At 45.1% G+C, this 14681-nt stretch overlaps 1 protein-coding gene across 3 annotated transcripts in view; it reads right to left on the reverse strand.

Moving 5' to 3' along the window:
• The window catches only part of LOC144121657 (monocarboxylate transporter 10-like), a 71078-nt gene extending 59953 nt beyond the window's left edge, over positions 1 to 11125 (reverse strand). For all 3 annotated transcript variants that reach the window (XM_077654986.1, XM_077654987.1, XM_077654985.1), the window contains exon 1: positions 11015 to 11125. The gene's annotated coding sequence lies outside the window, so the exon portion shown is untranslated. The remainder of the gene's footprint in view (positions 1 to 11014) is intronic.
• Between the last annotated feature and the right edge of the window lie 3556 nt (positions 11126 to 14681).

Below are 14681 nucleotides of genomic sequence, written 5' to 3' on the forward strand. Positions count from 1 at the left end.
GCGAGTTCTATTTTTAACGATTAAAAACTGGACGCCCCACTCCAGTTGTAGCCAACACAGTGCTGTGCGCGTTTTAATTCCTCGAACATCAACTAATCACGCGCACAACCTGGACACATTTCTTACTGTGTAAATAGTTTGTACATATTACTTCTCCCCTATCCTCTCTTGCTGTCCCCTCACCTCTTTCATTTCACTTCTCCATTCTGCCTGCTGTCCTTTATTAACCGCTGCCCCAGCTCAGGTGCTTCAGTATCGATGGCAGATGCTGGGGCTAGCAAAAATCTCTTCATTCCTTTTTACTATTATTTTAATAAAAAAAAACACTGCCACCACCACCTTTGTGCCGTGCTGTGCTCTGTGCCTTGTGCCCAAAAAACCCATTTCAAGTGTATGTTCAAAATTACTCGAAACTAATCGAATATGCCCTCAAGTTTTCTAATACTTTTAAGAACAATTGGCGCGAAGTTGGAACATACTCAGCAATTCTGGGCAAAAACATTGTTGAGAGGGAAACCGTTTATGAACACAATTTTTTCATATGATGCACAATTTCACAATAACAATCAATATATCCGCAGAAATCCTGATGGCAGTCTTGTATTATTTTTCTATTCATATTTTTGCTATCATTAAAAGCGTTCCTTTTGGCTTTTTGTGGCAGTCTAACTTTTCAGTATGATCGATGGAAACACTATAAAAGAAAAGTTTTGCTAGATATCATAATAATGGATCATTTTCATCAATATTTTGATAAGAGTGTCTTACAATTATCCAATTTTCATATTTTTCTCCGAGAAAGCTGGACATGTTTTCCAAAAACTTACTTATGGTTGGGGTACAACAAAGGTTTATAATGCACAGAACAAATACAAAACAGGCAAAGGTTCACAGTATTCACACAAGAGGTAAAAGATTCGTTATGGGTGATGCCTCAGCAAACACTTCAAGGTATCAAGAAATGTGGCGTGGTCAGCAATAGGTGCCGGGTTACCGGGGAGCCGATTCCAGTAGTGGATGTCAATAAGAAGAGGTGAGCGATAAAAAAAGTTTTTATGGGCAAAAATTGGCTACACTTTGTAACGAGCAAGAACGAAGCAAGAATAAAAACGAACTATAAAAAAAGTAGCAAAAGATTGCATTGCAGACAAACATTGCAAAGTGCTACCTGATTGGCGTGATGTTCTTGTTCCTGGCCGGCATGGCCTGTATTCCAGGCTAAGTGTGCGCTACTAAGCACCAACTACACGGGCTTCTTACAGAGTGCTGCGATTTAAAATCCTCACGCTTGATGCATACTGCAGCATCCTCCTAAACTACACCCTTCACATGCAGTTTTCTGTGCGAGGTATTAAAGAGAATCTTAAGATGACAGGGAAATGTTCGCGCGAGGCCTCTAGAGGACAAGATGGCTGCTGCTCCGCAACAACTGTCGGCTCATGACGCAGCTTAAGCGTATATCTCTACGCGCCAGTGCTGAATTGTGTATAGGTTCCCAAGCGCGCAAGGACGTGTTTTGATCTTGCTCTCAGGTACCCGAGCTGCACAGCGCACACAGCCCTGACCAATGTATGAGTTTTTACACTTTTTAGCGGAAGTGCACCGCGCCTATGTGTGTCAGTGACGCCAATCAAATTAAACAGCAAAGCGGCGTCCTCAAGGTCTTATCAAGTTTAAGCGCCACTGTGTAGATTCTCATTTCCACTCACTGTGGTCCAAGGACAGAGGGCATCACTCCGCGAACTTTTTTTTTAGAAAACTGATGCTGTGACTGATTTTGGTTATGTTATATGTCCAGAAGCGAATGACGGATTCTCTGCGTACAAAATTGCATTGGAACTTCGAGCTCAATGATGTGCGCAAACGCGAGCGGCCTATTTGATAAGACGGGCTGCAATGTTAACATATAGATTTCATTTTTAAGCTTTTTGTACCCTATTAAAGATCTGTTCTCAATGAAAGCAGACTTTTTGCAATTAGAAAAGCTCAAATCTGCTGCAGGGCTACGTAACTTCTTTGAGCGTAACCTTATATACTTGAGGTCGTCAGTTTCAGTTGCCGGCGACAGCAAAAATCTTCTCGCCTATGTTGGTTATCAGGCATCAATAAGCATATTTTTTTAGTTCGCCAGTGAAAATACGAGTGTCATATTTTACTGAAATTTAAAGTGTCCTAATTTCTTGAAATACCAACATCGAAAAGCCAGTACAAGTCATGTACACGCCCGGAAGATCGTGTAATCTAGGTCTGTTTTCTAGACACACAATGGGCTTTAATTGTGAAAAAAAAATGGGATTGTAGCGAAATCATTCTGCTTAAAAAATACGCACAATCCGCTAACCGGCGCAGTGTTTTTATAAATCTTACTGCATTCGATAAAACGCATAGATAATCATCTCGTTTTTGAAGTGAACGCTGATAATCCACCTGAAAGAATCACTTCAAGGCGCAGCACTCTCAAAAAAAAACGCCGCGAGTTTGCTATTCTCATAGTTCTGTGCAAAACGCGTCAGGTCGTAAAGAAGCGTTCGCACTAAGTTGTCATGGGTGCTATAAAACTTTGCCATTAGCTTTGCGAAGCGTCCTCTAGATAAACGATTTAAGTACGAATAACACCACAAGCTTGCTGTAATAAATATTGACATATGCGCGTACGTGAGCGCATATGCTAATATGATTGCAGTAACACGTGTTCCGTTGTAGTTAAACATATGCTTATTAAATCTGTAACTAAGCAACCCACTCTCTTTGAAGCCACTGTATTGCGCACTGAGTTTCGTATGGAAACTGGCCTGCATTGTTAGATATATGGATGAATATGGTCGCATAAAAAGCAACAATATTTAAATGTCACTTTGTATACGTACAACACTTCTAGAAAAGAGAAATGATTCCAAAGAAGGTAACTGGCAATATGAAATATTTCACAAAAAAAAGATTCGTGCTTCAATTAAAAAGCGAACAGAGGGTACAAGGTGCTCTTAATCTCGCAGATAGTAGGAAAGTGTGAATACACCTCATGTCGTGAATCACACTTAAGGCGCCGTTAGTTGCTATTACAACTGGAACTATATAACCTTGCAAAAAAAAGTAAGCACGACTCTTCGCTTATGTGCTAAAATGGATCGTGATCGTAGAACAACGATCGCGACGCGCCACCGACCGCCCCAAAGTGTGCGCACGACATAGTCTTCCCGCTTCCAATTAGGCCTGAAATTGCTTCAGCATCCATGCTCGATAAAATTTACGTGTGCCAAATCACGTACCTGAAATAGAACGCTTTCAAAAGATGATAAAAATTCATAGTGCCTCCGAAGGAAGAGGCTCTTCCAGGGCTGTGCAGAGAACTCTTCGTTCTAAAAGGAGAAAGAGGGAAAGCCTGCGTGGTGGCATCGCTTCTGGAGCGCGAAAGGAAGCAGGGGTAGCGAGCGTGCCCTACCGGCGAAATCCTCCCGAGCGGCACACGCTGTTTATGGTGTGATAGCTATACATGACCCTTACTATCAGGCAGGGGATTCATATATATATCCTCACAACCCATTCCTTCCTAAACGGCCCTAGGGCCAAGAAGTGATCGTGTTCACCAAGGAGTGTACCAAGTGGAACCGGCTAGATGCCGTTTAAGAAATGGGCTTGGGCAGATCATGCAATGCGAAGGCAAGATAACCGCTGGTCCTTAAGGGCAACGGAGTGAATTTCAAGAGGCGGCAAGCGCATCAGGTGGCAACAGAAAGTAAAATGAGCGGACTAGATTAAGGAGTTTGCGGGGACATGGTTGCCGCAGCTGGCAAAGGAGAGAGGCATTTCCCCTGAAATGGACAAGGTCAGGTTTGATGATAATGAAGATGACAGAATAAGTTTGAGCGCATATCCGCCAGTGCCGTTGTGTAAGGCAATCAACGCCAGGACATTAAGACGGGGCAAACGACTGTTGTGCAAGACCATGGAGCCAAGGGCTTAGGGGTTGATCACCACAGTTCCACTCCAGGTAGTAGTCTTCTGGCTCTACTCCGGGCTCACTGTGAAAGCTGGCCGGCAGCGGCAAGGCTGCCTTTTTTCCCTGTTAGTTTACCTTCAAATCCATTTTTTTTCTTTTTTTTTCAGTATCTACCCCCCCCCCCCCCCTCCTTCGGGTTTTTCCGAAGAGAACGCCTGTGCCTGTCGAAATATTGAAGGAGCGTTAGGTTCATATTAAGCAGAAAAAGTACGCATTGCGCTTTGGCTAGAGTTATTTGTGCCTTAGACGCAAGTTCCAGGGAGGCGCTGAACGCTGTCCTCCATCCTTACTGCTCGTAGCAGCTGCATGCAGGCGGACAAGAGCGTCTCTGCGAGCCACTTAGTAGTGCTTGGATTGCGGAGCGTTAATGCGAACGTATAAAGTAATTTCTGTTGAGTTTCACCGTGCCAGGTAACGAAACGACGCAACTTAAGTAAATCTCAGGGCCGCTTGCATGCCCAGTGATGCACGCGCAGTAAAAAGCGTGATATTGCTTTTCTCCGTGTATTCTATTACCACCTTGAATGGACCACGTGTATCCTTCTCGTGGAGAATACGTTCAGCAAGGTGCAATCGGAGTCGAGCCGGTAGGAATCCAACGCGCTCAGACCAATACCGGCTGATAGTTTGTGCACCGTGCCTGCACCACCCGGCTTCCCGAGCAAGTCCAACACTTGTCGACCATTCACATCCTACCGCTGTTCCTCCTAAAGGAGGGGAAACGGCTTAAGCTAGGGCCTAGTGGTGTATTGCTTAACTCGCAAGCAAAATTGTTTCGGGCGGCTCTGCAAACGCAATGTTCCATTTAAGAACGGCATTTCTTGTGTTGAACGAGACTACTCAGTTCGCGCAAGGGCACAAAACAGTTGAGCATCACTCCCCACCCCCGCTATCAACAACAAGATGTTCCTCTAGTCGTCTCTTGTGACGTATTGCAGGCAACTGCGAAAAGCATTAGCTCTAACTACCGCTCTGAACACGACCGTCAACGAAGCAAAGACCCGAAAAGACATAATTGTGCGCAGCCGCTAGGAGACGTCAGCTCTGTGGGGTGATCCTACCCGCTCAAAGCACGGAGCAGCTTCTCAGCGGTCTGCGCCCAGAGTATAGGACCGTATCGGACCGCCCGGTACCCAGCTACGATACCAGCGAGCTCGCAGCGGTGGCGTGGCCCAGGCCACCCGGCTCCCACATCTTCGACGCGGCGCGAAGAGTCGAAACCGAGACAACAAAAAAATATGTACAAAAAACTTGGACCACCCACGCACCTTCCGTACTATTTAGCTTCGGGCTTACCAACTCCACGGGCTCTAAGCCTCGCACTCCCTCATTGCGGACGAAGTGGTGCACGTGCTGAAGATACTGCGGAGAAAAACGAAGTTGAATGGGTTGCAGCGATAATGCTGCACCGAAATCCACCCCACATTCAATCAAAGAAGCCTGCCGCAGGTCGCCGCGATCAAAACTCACGCTGGGCCTAGCACTGTCAAAGTCGGGAGAAAAAGAGCTCATCGGAGCTCATCGAGCCTTACAGACAGTCATCCAAGTTCTAAACGCAGGCGCGATGCCGGTCTGCCAGATGTAGGGCTCCTACAGGGGAAAAATACGTTCTCTCCGCTTAACCGCAGCTGATACAGCTCTAGACCGCGGACTCCAACCCGTGATCGCGAGTGCTGCCGAGCGTACGACCACCACGGCAACAAAAGAACGACATTCTTGCTTACAAAACAAGGCATTCATTGCTGCAATTATTCCAAGTAGCAACAAAATGTGCTAAGGAATGGAGGTCGTACGACTCATTATCGAGCGTTCGTCCGTGCAAGGGCTGGCGAGAAGCTCTGAGGCCGGAGAGCCCCAAGGTGTTCTCTTCCCGCTGGTGGAGAGCGGAGCGCCGCGACGGAACGTCAAAGCGCATTGTACTCCCAAGCTGAAGAACGCTGTCTCCCACGCGCAACAATCGCGCCATTCGTGGCGCTTTGACGCCGGCGTCCTCACTTGTTAGTTAAGGTAACTAGAAAGGACATTACAGGGAAAGAAACGCTAAAGAGGACGAAGAGGACCGAGTCCTCACAAGATCTTCTATGGCAGTTCGGGAGCATACCTTGCCTCTAGAAGGGAGGGCGCTATTGGATACCTTCCTCCACGTCTCGAGATTTTGTGGACTGTGCTACTACCTTGAGATCACAGCACCATCTGTGGCATAAGTACTCATCACATTTTTAAATTCCGTGGGGTCTGCTGCCACCCTGAGATCACAGTGCTATCTGTGGCAGCAACTAAAAATCAGCACATCTCACACTGATACTTGTAGCGCCATCTACAATAGCATTGTAGAAACAACCACCTGCCTCGTGCTAACGATATACGTCACGGTCCAATATGGTGAATAGAGGTGGAGCTATGTATGATGAAATCTAAGGTCTGACTAAATCTTGTCTGGTCGGGTAGTAACTCATTTCAACAGAAAAAAGGCAGACGCCGACCAAAGATTTTTGTCAAAACAGTCGATTCGGCTTCCGTACGAAAGCCTTGTTCACTAAATTTTTAATGTATAACCGCGACGCTTAAATAGGTTTCAATAATCGTCCCAGCCATCTTGCATAGGTTGGCGGGAGATTGTCGATGTTACGATTAAGTCTTTTTTCGGTGGTTTGAATCACCAAGGACTCGATATAGTGGCGTGAAAGCCAGTTCTTTTCTTTGGCGATGATAGAAGCCATTTCCCAGTAGATATCATGACCTGCCGATGCGGCGTGCTCCGCAAGTGCGTATGATGCTATGTATGATGCCAGGGGACAAAATGGCGGCATAGTTCCGGTTTCTTGAATCTAAGATGGCCGCCATAAGAATTGGTTGTAGCCTCCTGCTCGTTCTTTCCCTACACCCCCCCACTATGACGTCAGCGCACGAAATGAGGACATACCGTTTCGGCTTCTCGAATCCAAGATAGCGGCCATTAAAATTGGTTGTGCCGTCCCATCCCTTTCTACCCAACAAATATTCTATAACGGGTAGTAAAACTCCCGTTGCGAGTCCGCTAGGTAAGCATTCATTCGTTCTGCTATACATACTCTGACAACAGCGGGCACCACACGGGGACCGTTGTGTACCGAATTTGGTAGGCAAATAAGACCCTATGGGTTGTGGTATAGGAAAAAAAAACAAAATTGTATAACAGGTAAACATTGTATACTTGCAATTACTAATTGAAGCGTTACCATGTCGCACCGCAAGCCCAATTCTAGGCCCACCTTGATCCTCAAACGAAGAAAATGAAAAAGAAAATTTTTTGGGGAGAGGGGGAAAGGAAATGGCGCAGTATCTGTCGCACATATCGGTGGACACCTGAACCGCGCCTTAGAGGAAAGGATAAAAGAGAGAGTGAAAGAAGAAAGCAAGAAAGGGGTGCTGTAGCGGAGGGCTCCGGAATAATTTCGACCACCTGTGGGTCTTCAACGTGCACTGACATCGCAAAGCATACAGGCGCCTTTGCGTTTCGCCTCCATAGAAGCGCAGCCGCAGCGGTCGGGTTCTAGCCCGGGAAATCCGGATCAGTAGCCGAGCGCCCTAGCCACTGAGCCTGCGCGGCGGGTCTCCAAACGAAGGAAATTCAGTTTGGGACTATCTTGAGGGGGTATAATCGACAACGGGTAGACGTGCATCATAATTTCTCTGACAGATGGCGCTAGGCGTCGATCGTTGCGTACACGCGTAGCCGAGCATGGTGGCATCCACGCTGTTTCTAAGGGGACGCTCTTATGTTCCATCAATTCATCGGTAATGTGGTGTCTCCCTCGGGAACTCCTCTTAGATGCGCTAGTTTCGCAGAAAAGTTCTCTACGACAGTGTGTTTGAAGAAGGACATGGATGTACCTCCTGTTAACCTCATTCATATGAATTGTAGTTAACCAAACAGCTAACGCTCGTTACTTCGTCTGCTAGACGGAGGCGGCCTTTCTTTTATATATGGTTATGCTTGTTGGGAGTGTAGATTTGAATTTCAAGGGCGGTAAATTTTCGTGTTTTCTTGTGGTTGTATAGAATAATGTCCTGTCTAAAGGCGCCCGTGTGCTTTGTGACCTCGGTCCACGTTAAAGATCCCTCAGTGGTCGAAACTATTCCGGAGCCCTCCACTACAGCACCTCTTTCTTCCTTTCTTCTTTCAATCCCCCCTCTATTCCTTTCTTTACGGCGTGGTTCAGGCGTCCGCCGATATGTGAGACAGATACTGCGCCATTTCTGTTCCCCAGGAGCCAACTTTCATTTTTTATTTGTATGTTTTTTCGTGTAATCACCGTTACACAAAATTTGTTTTCCCTTTTTATTGCAATCTATGAGCAGTGGTTATTTTCGTGTGTTCATTCTCGTGCCTTGAACGGCGGCTCAAAAGAAGTGTTGCTCCAAAGGCACGTAAAACTAATAAGGCCTTCTTTACCTTCCAGTTGCACAAAACGAGTATTTTTCAGATTCCTACTAATTGATTAATATTGGCAATATTTATGTGGAAATTGGGTTTTTGTAACCTAAAACGCGCTACTTTAGGCAGCAGTGTGTGTTCACAATCAGCCGGTGTATGCTGATGTGGCAGCGTGCCTCCTTCGCTGTCTCTATATTACAAAAATTTTTAAAAATCTCGTGCGATAACAAAAAAGCACGCAGCTGGTTCTTGCGCTGCGGTATTGTTACGCCCCAATCGAGTTCCTAAGAAATGAAGCATGGACATTTACCGTGACATAGGCAGCGACTGCCCCTCGGTGCGACTGCCTTAACAATGGTAGAAAAAAATGCAGTAGCGATCGTACGGGTTGCGAACAATCTGCGTTAGCAGCCTAATTTTCAGATTTCCACTTTGCATTGATCGCCTTCTCGATGTGTATTTGAATTTGATTTTGCTGTCGCTATCTCGTTTTGCTGCTGTGCAGCTCGCTGGTGGGTGGAGCCTGGTGCGTTAATGTGTCGGTGGAGGCTCTCTCTAGCACGTTCCGGTGGGATCACCTCTAGGCATCCAAAGGATGGCGCTCGGCGTAGAACCTTTCGGCCCCTGAGTGCGGGTAATGGCTAATAGCTTTTGTGGAAAGGTAATGCCGCAAGAACTGTGTCAATAAACTGTGGACACCTCAACCGCGCCATGAGGGAAGGTAAAAATGTGGGAGTTAAATAGGCAAGAGAAAAATGCGTGCCTTAGTGTTAGACTCTGAAAATAACTGCGACCACCTCAAAATCTTTAACGTGAACTGCCATCGCACACCACACTGGCGCCTTTTTCGTTTCGCCTCCATAGAAACCCGACCGCCGCCGCTGGGTTTTAACCCGGCTACTGTAGTTCAGAAGCTCTCGAGTGTGCCTGGAAGGTGCCCCGACCTGCTGTGATCCGCTATGATCGTTTTGTGGTGTGGCTTCTTTACCGAACGAGGACTTCACGGCGAACGCAGTAATACAAGAACGCTGCCTTGACATACGTGACTTTGTTTCTTTTCTTTGCTTTTTTTCTTTGGCCTGTGTGATGACCGAAAAAAAGCCTCATCTCATCCGGTTTCTAACGGCCTGCTCGTCACTCCTCGGAGACGGAAGTGCGGAATTTCTATGTTTTGGACAAAAAGAGGTGACGCAATTTCAGGCTGATACTGACATCAACCCCTCTCACTTGGACAGGGATAGCGAGCACACTTCATTCGTTCAAAACACTGTGTATGATGATAGGATAGGATAAGATAGGATAATATAGGATAGGAAATGATAGGATAGGATAGGATAGCATAGAATAGAATAGCATAGGATAGGATAGGATAGCATAGAATAGGATAGGATAGAATAGAATAGGATACGGGGAACTAAAAGCACAATGCTGTTTTTTTTTTGTATTTCGCGGCCATCGCGGAAGAAAGGATCACGACGGAGGAACGGTTCTATAAAAAAAACTTGCGTCGGTTGTTCTAGAGCTCTTTTCACAATCTATCGAAGCCTGCTTAGGCGTTAAAGAATAACAGGGGCTTCTGCATAAAGAATTCGAGATAAATAAACAATTGCGCGCAGTTTGAACACAATATGTGTTGTGCCACACAATGGGAAATTTTTGTGCGCATGCGGCAAAGACGTGTTGACGCTACTTTTTGCTATGACGTGAAGACGCGTTTTGTACTTATGTGCTTCGGTCCTGCCTTCCGCGTTTGGTGGCAACGCACTTCAGATGGTTGCCGGTATCTGGCCCTCAGTACTAAAGCTGCGTGTTGCTTCGGCACTGGTTGCATGTTAACGGTTGCTCATGTCACTGGGCACGTGATGTAGTGAATAGTATACAATGTGGCCAGTTTTCAATAACAATTCAGTTGGTAGTTCAGCGCTTGTCCTGTGTCCTCGTGTCTCTCTATCGTAATTGTTGCTTCGCGTTGCCGCTTTCCAAGATTATTCTCCAACTATCCCACACCGAGATATTAATCGTCGTTATGCATGCGACCAATAATCACTGACATTCGACAAATTCTATACAACAATATATAAGAACCGCTATGGTTTTGCACTGTTGCGAATATTGTCTCCAGCCAATAGTGGCTGATGGCGTAGACAACGTGTGTAAATAGCAAAGTAGTCAGGTAACGAGCGCATGCCATCGTTTTATTTTTGGCGGAGCAGAGAAAGCAACTCGTGCAGGTTGTTTAGTGTGCTCCCTTCAGAGTTTGGTTGTCCAATTTATCCTGTCTATGCGGAGGACAACAGCTGCTTCATATTTTTTGTTTTTTTCCATTTTTCGACGTAATTCTCTGCATTCCACTGAGCCCCAACCTCGTAGCGTGCTACCGCAGATTTTCAGGTCACTTCTAACACATTAGCGTGGAAATAAAATAAATAATGCTATTGATATATGCTGTCTGGTGCAAGTGAAAAATGTGCGTTCGATTGCTCACTCATGCACTGCAATGATCACATGCTCTGGACTGCACGCTGAAGCCTTTTCACTCGACACACCTCGCTCTTTTGCACGTACGCGCACAGTTGCTAGTAGTTGCCAGCTTTACTCACCAAGAAGGAGAAATTTAACAGCTTGATAGGAGTGACAGTGTATGCACGCGACCTCTTGCGACCGAGTCAGTTAATATACACTCCGGCTCTGACCCCCTTTCGCCGTTGAGACGAATCACACTGTGTCGGCACGCAGCTGCGTTGGCTAACATATGCGTTCCAGAGCTCGCTCTGGCCTTGCTTAACAGTCACTGCTGCTATCGAAAATGTCAGGCGTCGCAAAACAGACAAGAAAATGTTATGCTCCATGGCTTTCTGCCTCCTAAGGTCCTCGCCATTGATTGGGTTCAAACCACGTGCAGTACATGTGCACCACCCAAATTTATGTCTGTAAAAGCAGGAAAAAAATAGGACAACGAAGAGAACAACGCTCCACCGTGCCCGTCGAATACACAGGATACTGTACCCGCACTGTACCAGGATGCAACTCAAGAACTAAGCCGCAAATGCCCCTCAGAAGACTCCCTCCAGGCAATGGCGTTGAACGATTCTACCTCTTCAACGATTCTCCTAATCTCCCCATTGACCGATACTCTTGTCAGCCTGCAATTGCAGGAGGCGGCAGATTAAGGAGAATTAACATCTGGTTAATCGGATTAACCATCGCACTATGGAAATCTGTCCTCATCATTGGTTGCAAGACCTACTTGAGGAGCATTCGCCGCTTCAGTCTTGAGTTGCATCCGACTACAATAATGTTGTAGTTCCATGAGAGCAGTAAGTACTGCTGGAATGTAACTCTTGTAACATCAACAATGCAAATACGTAGCGATAAAAACAGACGCACACCATGTCAGTGCTATGTAGATATTGTGAACGGTGCAGTCAGCGACCGAACGGCGTTTTCCCTTGAGAACAGAGCGTCTAGATTCTAAACTGCTAAGTTCTAGAGGCTCTCCTACTTTGCCCAATAGTAGCGAAACGTAGATCTGCAGGTGAAAATACAGTGAGAAGCTTGCCTAGAAACTCTCAGCATTTATATGTGTTTAGATATTAACTCGGATGTTATTTGCTGTTGCGCGCCACATAATCTTTCGCATAGTGAACGCGCATTGAATTTGCTGATGAGTGTTTTGTTTTTCTTTTTTTCTTTGGCTTTCTGATTTCACATGGTATTTTGTAAAATAGTAAATTTCTCCTTCCTGTTGTTTGTGTAAATTCGAACACATATATTTGTTAAGCGTGCACTTTAAATCTTGTGCGAATTTTTCTATGTTCGTTTTAAATATTCTTGTGCAATTGGCCTTCATCCGTTTCATTTACGCTCCATCGCGTACTGTCATTAGAGGCTCTTGGGCGCAGTCAATTTATTCCTTGTAGCTTTTAGCCCTCGAATCTCTCCAACACGTATCTTTTTCCCAGGAAAAACGAAGTGAATTGCAGTCAGTTCATCCAAGCTTCTTCACCCGGTCAACTTAAAATCATCAAAGTTAGAGTGAGAGACTTCAAAAGTTACCACAAGGGCAGACATATCCCGCGTCAGTAGAGCCAGGTGCCTCACAAAAAAAAACAGACAGGGGCCTCGGGCCTGGGTTGCTTTAATGCTTAAACTCTAAATGCGGGTGATAGAGGTGGCATGAGAACTTTCAAGCCACTAATTTTCCGCGTAAGGCAAATGCCACCAGATATAAAGGTAAAGTGCAGTCTACCTCATAGAGTAGACTAAGCAAATGGAATAAAACAGACATGAATAACGTTATTTCGACAACTTTTTACGTATCCAAGTTCTTTGATATCTGCTTATCTCTGCATAAATTGTGAGTTAATGCCGCCTTTTCACTTCAATTGAATCTGATGAAATACGGGATATCAGTTTTGTGCTGAAAGAATTGTTAGTTGCTGAGAATTGCTAAAATCTCTAAGGTACAATTTTGGTCGCACATGGTTTATGTCAGCGTATCTGATATGGCTGCTTTGTGCTTGTGGTAAACTCAATATTACGTCCTGAAGAACTTTGGTGCCGTATTAGTCCCTACAGGGTAAGAAAAAAGAACAGAATGCTCTATATAAAATACTTCAGAAAGTCACAACAGTTCCCTATAAACGACACAAAACGGCTGCTCTAGATTCTGGGTGTCCGCCGAGTCATGTAGTAGAGAGCTATGAAGCTGATGGCTTGGCGAGCCCCGGTCTGGTTATGAATATGACGTCGAGCCAGAATTTTTTCAACTTCGGTTCAAGTTCGGGTCTACGAATTTCGCTCTCTGTTCCGCACTCGGTCCAAAGTCATATATCCTTCCGGTTAGAAGCCTGTAGAAGATGCTCGTACTATGTGAACGAGTTCTTTTTTTTAATTGAAAGCAGATGGCTTTATAATCAACGCTCTTTATCTTTTATACTATTTTCTGTGTGACACCGGTATGAAAAACGAAAAAAATGGTTTTGTGTGTCAGATGTTTCGACTGGACCCACTTGAATTTATTCCAGGGAAACAAATTATTCGAATTTTTGGCTAGAGCCACCATTTCAAATAAAGTGAGAAATATTTGTTTGTATTGTATATTTTTGTGTATGTCATATTACAGTACTATTTTTCTTCATTTCCAAGCGTTGTCGCCTCCTGCGTCCTATCTTCAGTAAGAAAGCCTTTCAAAACAACTTGCTTGGGAAAGGACATACCAAGGTTATGCCTGATAATTAGGCGTTTAATTTTTTTGTGGGGTTATTTTTAAAATCGAAGTGCAGTTTCAGTGTTTGTTGAAACACACAAGTTTCTCTGCATTTCGCGAAATATACTTTTATACGGTTTGATAACTGGTTTCATGTCATTATTTTTCAGTGTAGGAAAAAGAATTTTGGAGCGCACCTGGAGCTTTTTTTCAGCGCGAGGAGTCGAGTTGCAATAATATCCGCCATATGGTTGTATTTGGAGCTTCCTTGGAAATGCGCTATTGCACTAAAAAAAAATAATACGGAAGGTAAATGGTACAGCTGTCACACAATTAACAACGCAAGTGGAAATTTGCTTAAGAAACTTTCGTTGTATTATTCTTGGGTTCTTGCAATGGCTTGGGCTTCAGGGAGGGGAATTACGTGCTTCGAGTGTCAATAAAACCTTTGAAGCGTTCACTTAACCGTCGTGGTAGTCAGAAAATGGAACATTTTCGTCATACATGGTTTCGCATCAATGTCTTTACATGCAGTCACCAAATTTACACAAACACGGGACTCTGCTTAAACTAATGATAGTCAATAAACAACGCTTCGCTAATAGACGATCACGAGGTGTGGTTTCTTTGTCTGCAGAGGCGTGTGTAGCCCATCAATGCTTAAAACAAACACCTGCGTTAATTGGCTGGTATTGCCTCCTCGAACACTCCTAGCTTCCGTACTTTGTTCATTTTTTGTCACATCACTGAGAGCAACTCCTTATAAGCAGGCAGTTAGCCTTGTATGCCAGTCAGGGTACTGACCTTTTCAGATAAAAATTTCAGAAGACGATTATGACTTCGTAACGCGATGTTCAGCGATAGCTGTTTAGACGTTTAGTTTGGGGATATATTCCTAGCGCACTGTCGTAGTGGTCAAGTGATGCACGCCTGCACTGGCAGGCGCCTGTTCCCTACAGAGCCGCCCGTAGGCTTATGCGAGCCTGGTTGACTGCGATATAAGTTCACGTGACATTTAGATCATTGAGGTTACGTTTGGTGCGTTTATGTCAGTGACT

This window comes from Amblyomma americanum, chromosome 2 (genome assembly GCF_052857255.1).
Source record: "Amblyomma americanum isolate KBUSLIRL-KWMA chromosome 2, ASM5285725v1, whole genome shotgun sequence".
Lineage (NCBI taxonomy): Eukaryota > Metazoa > Arthropoda > Arachnida > Ixodida > Ixodidae > Amblyomma > Amblyomma americanum.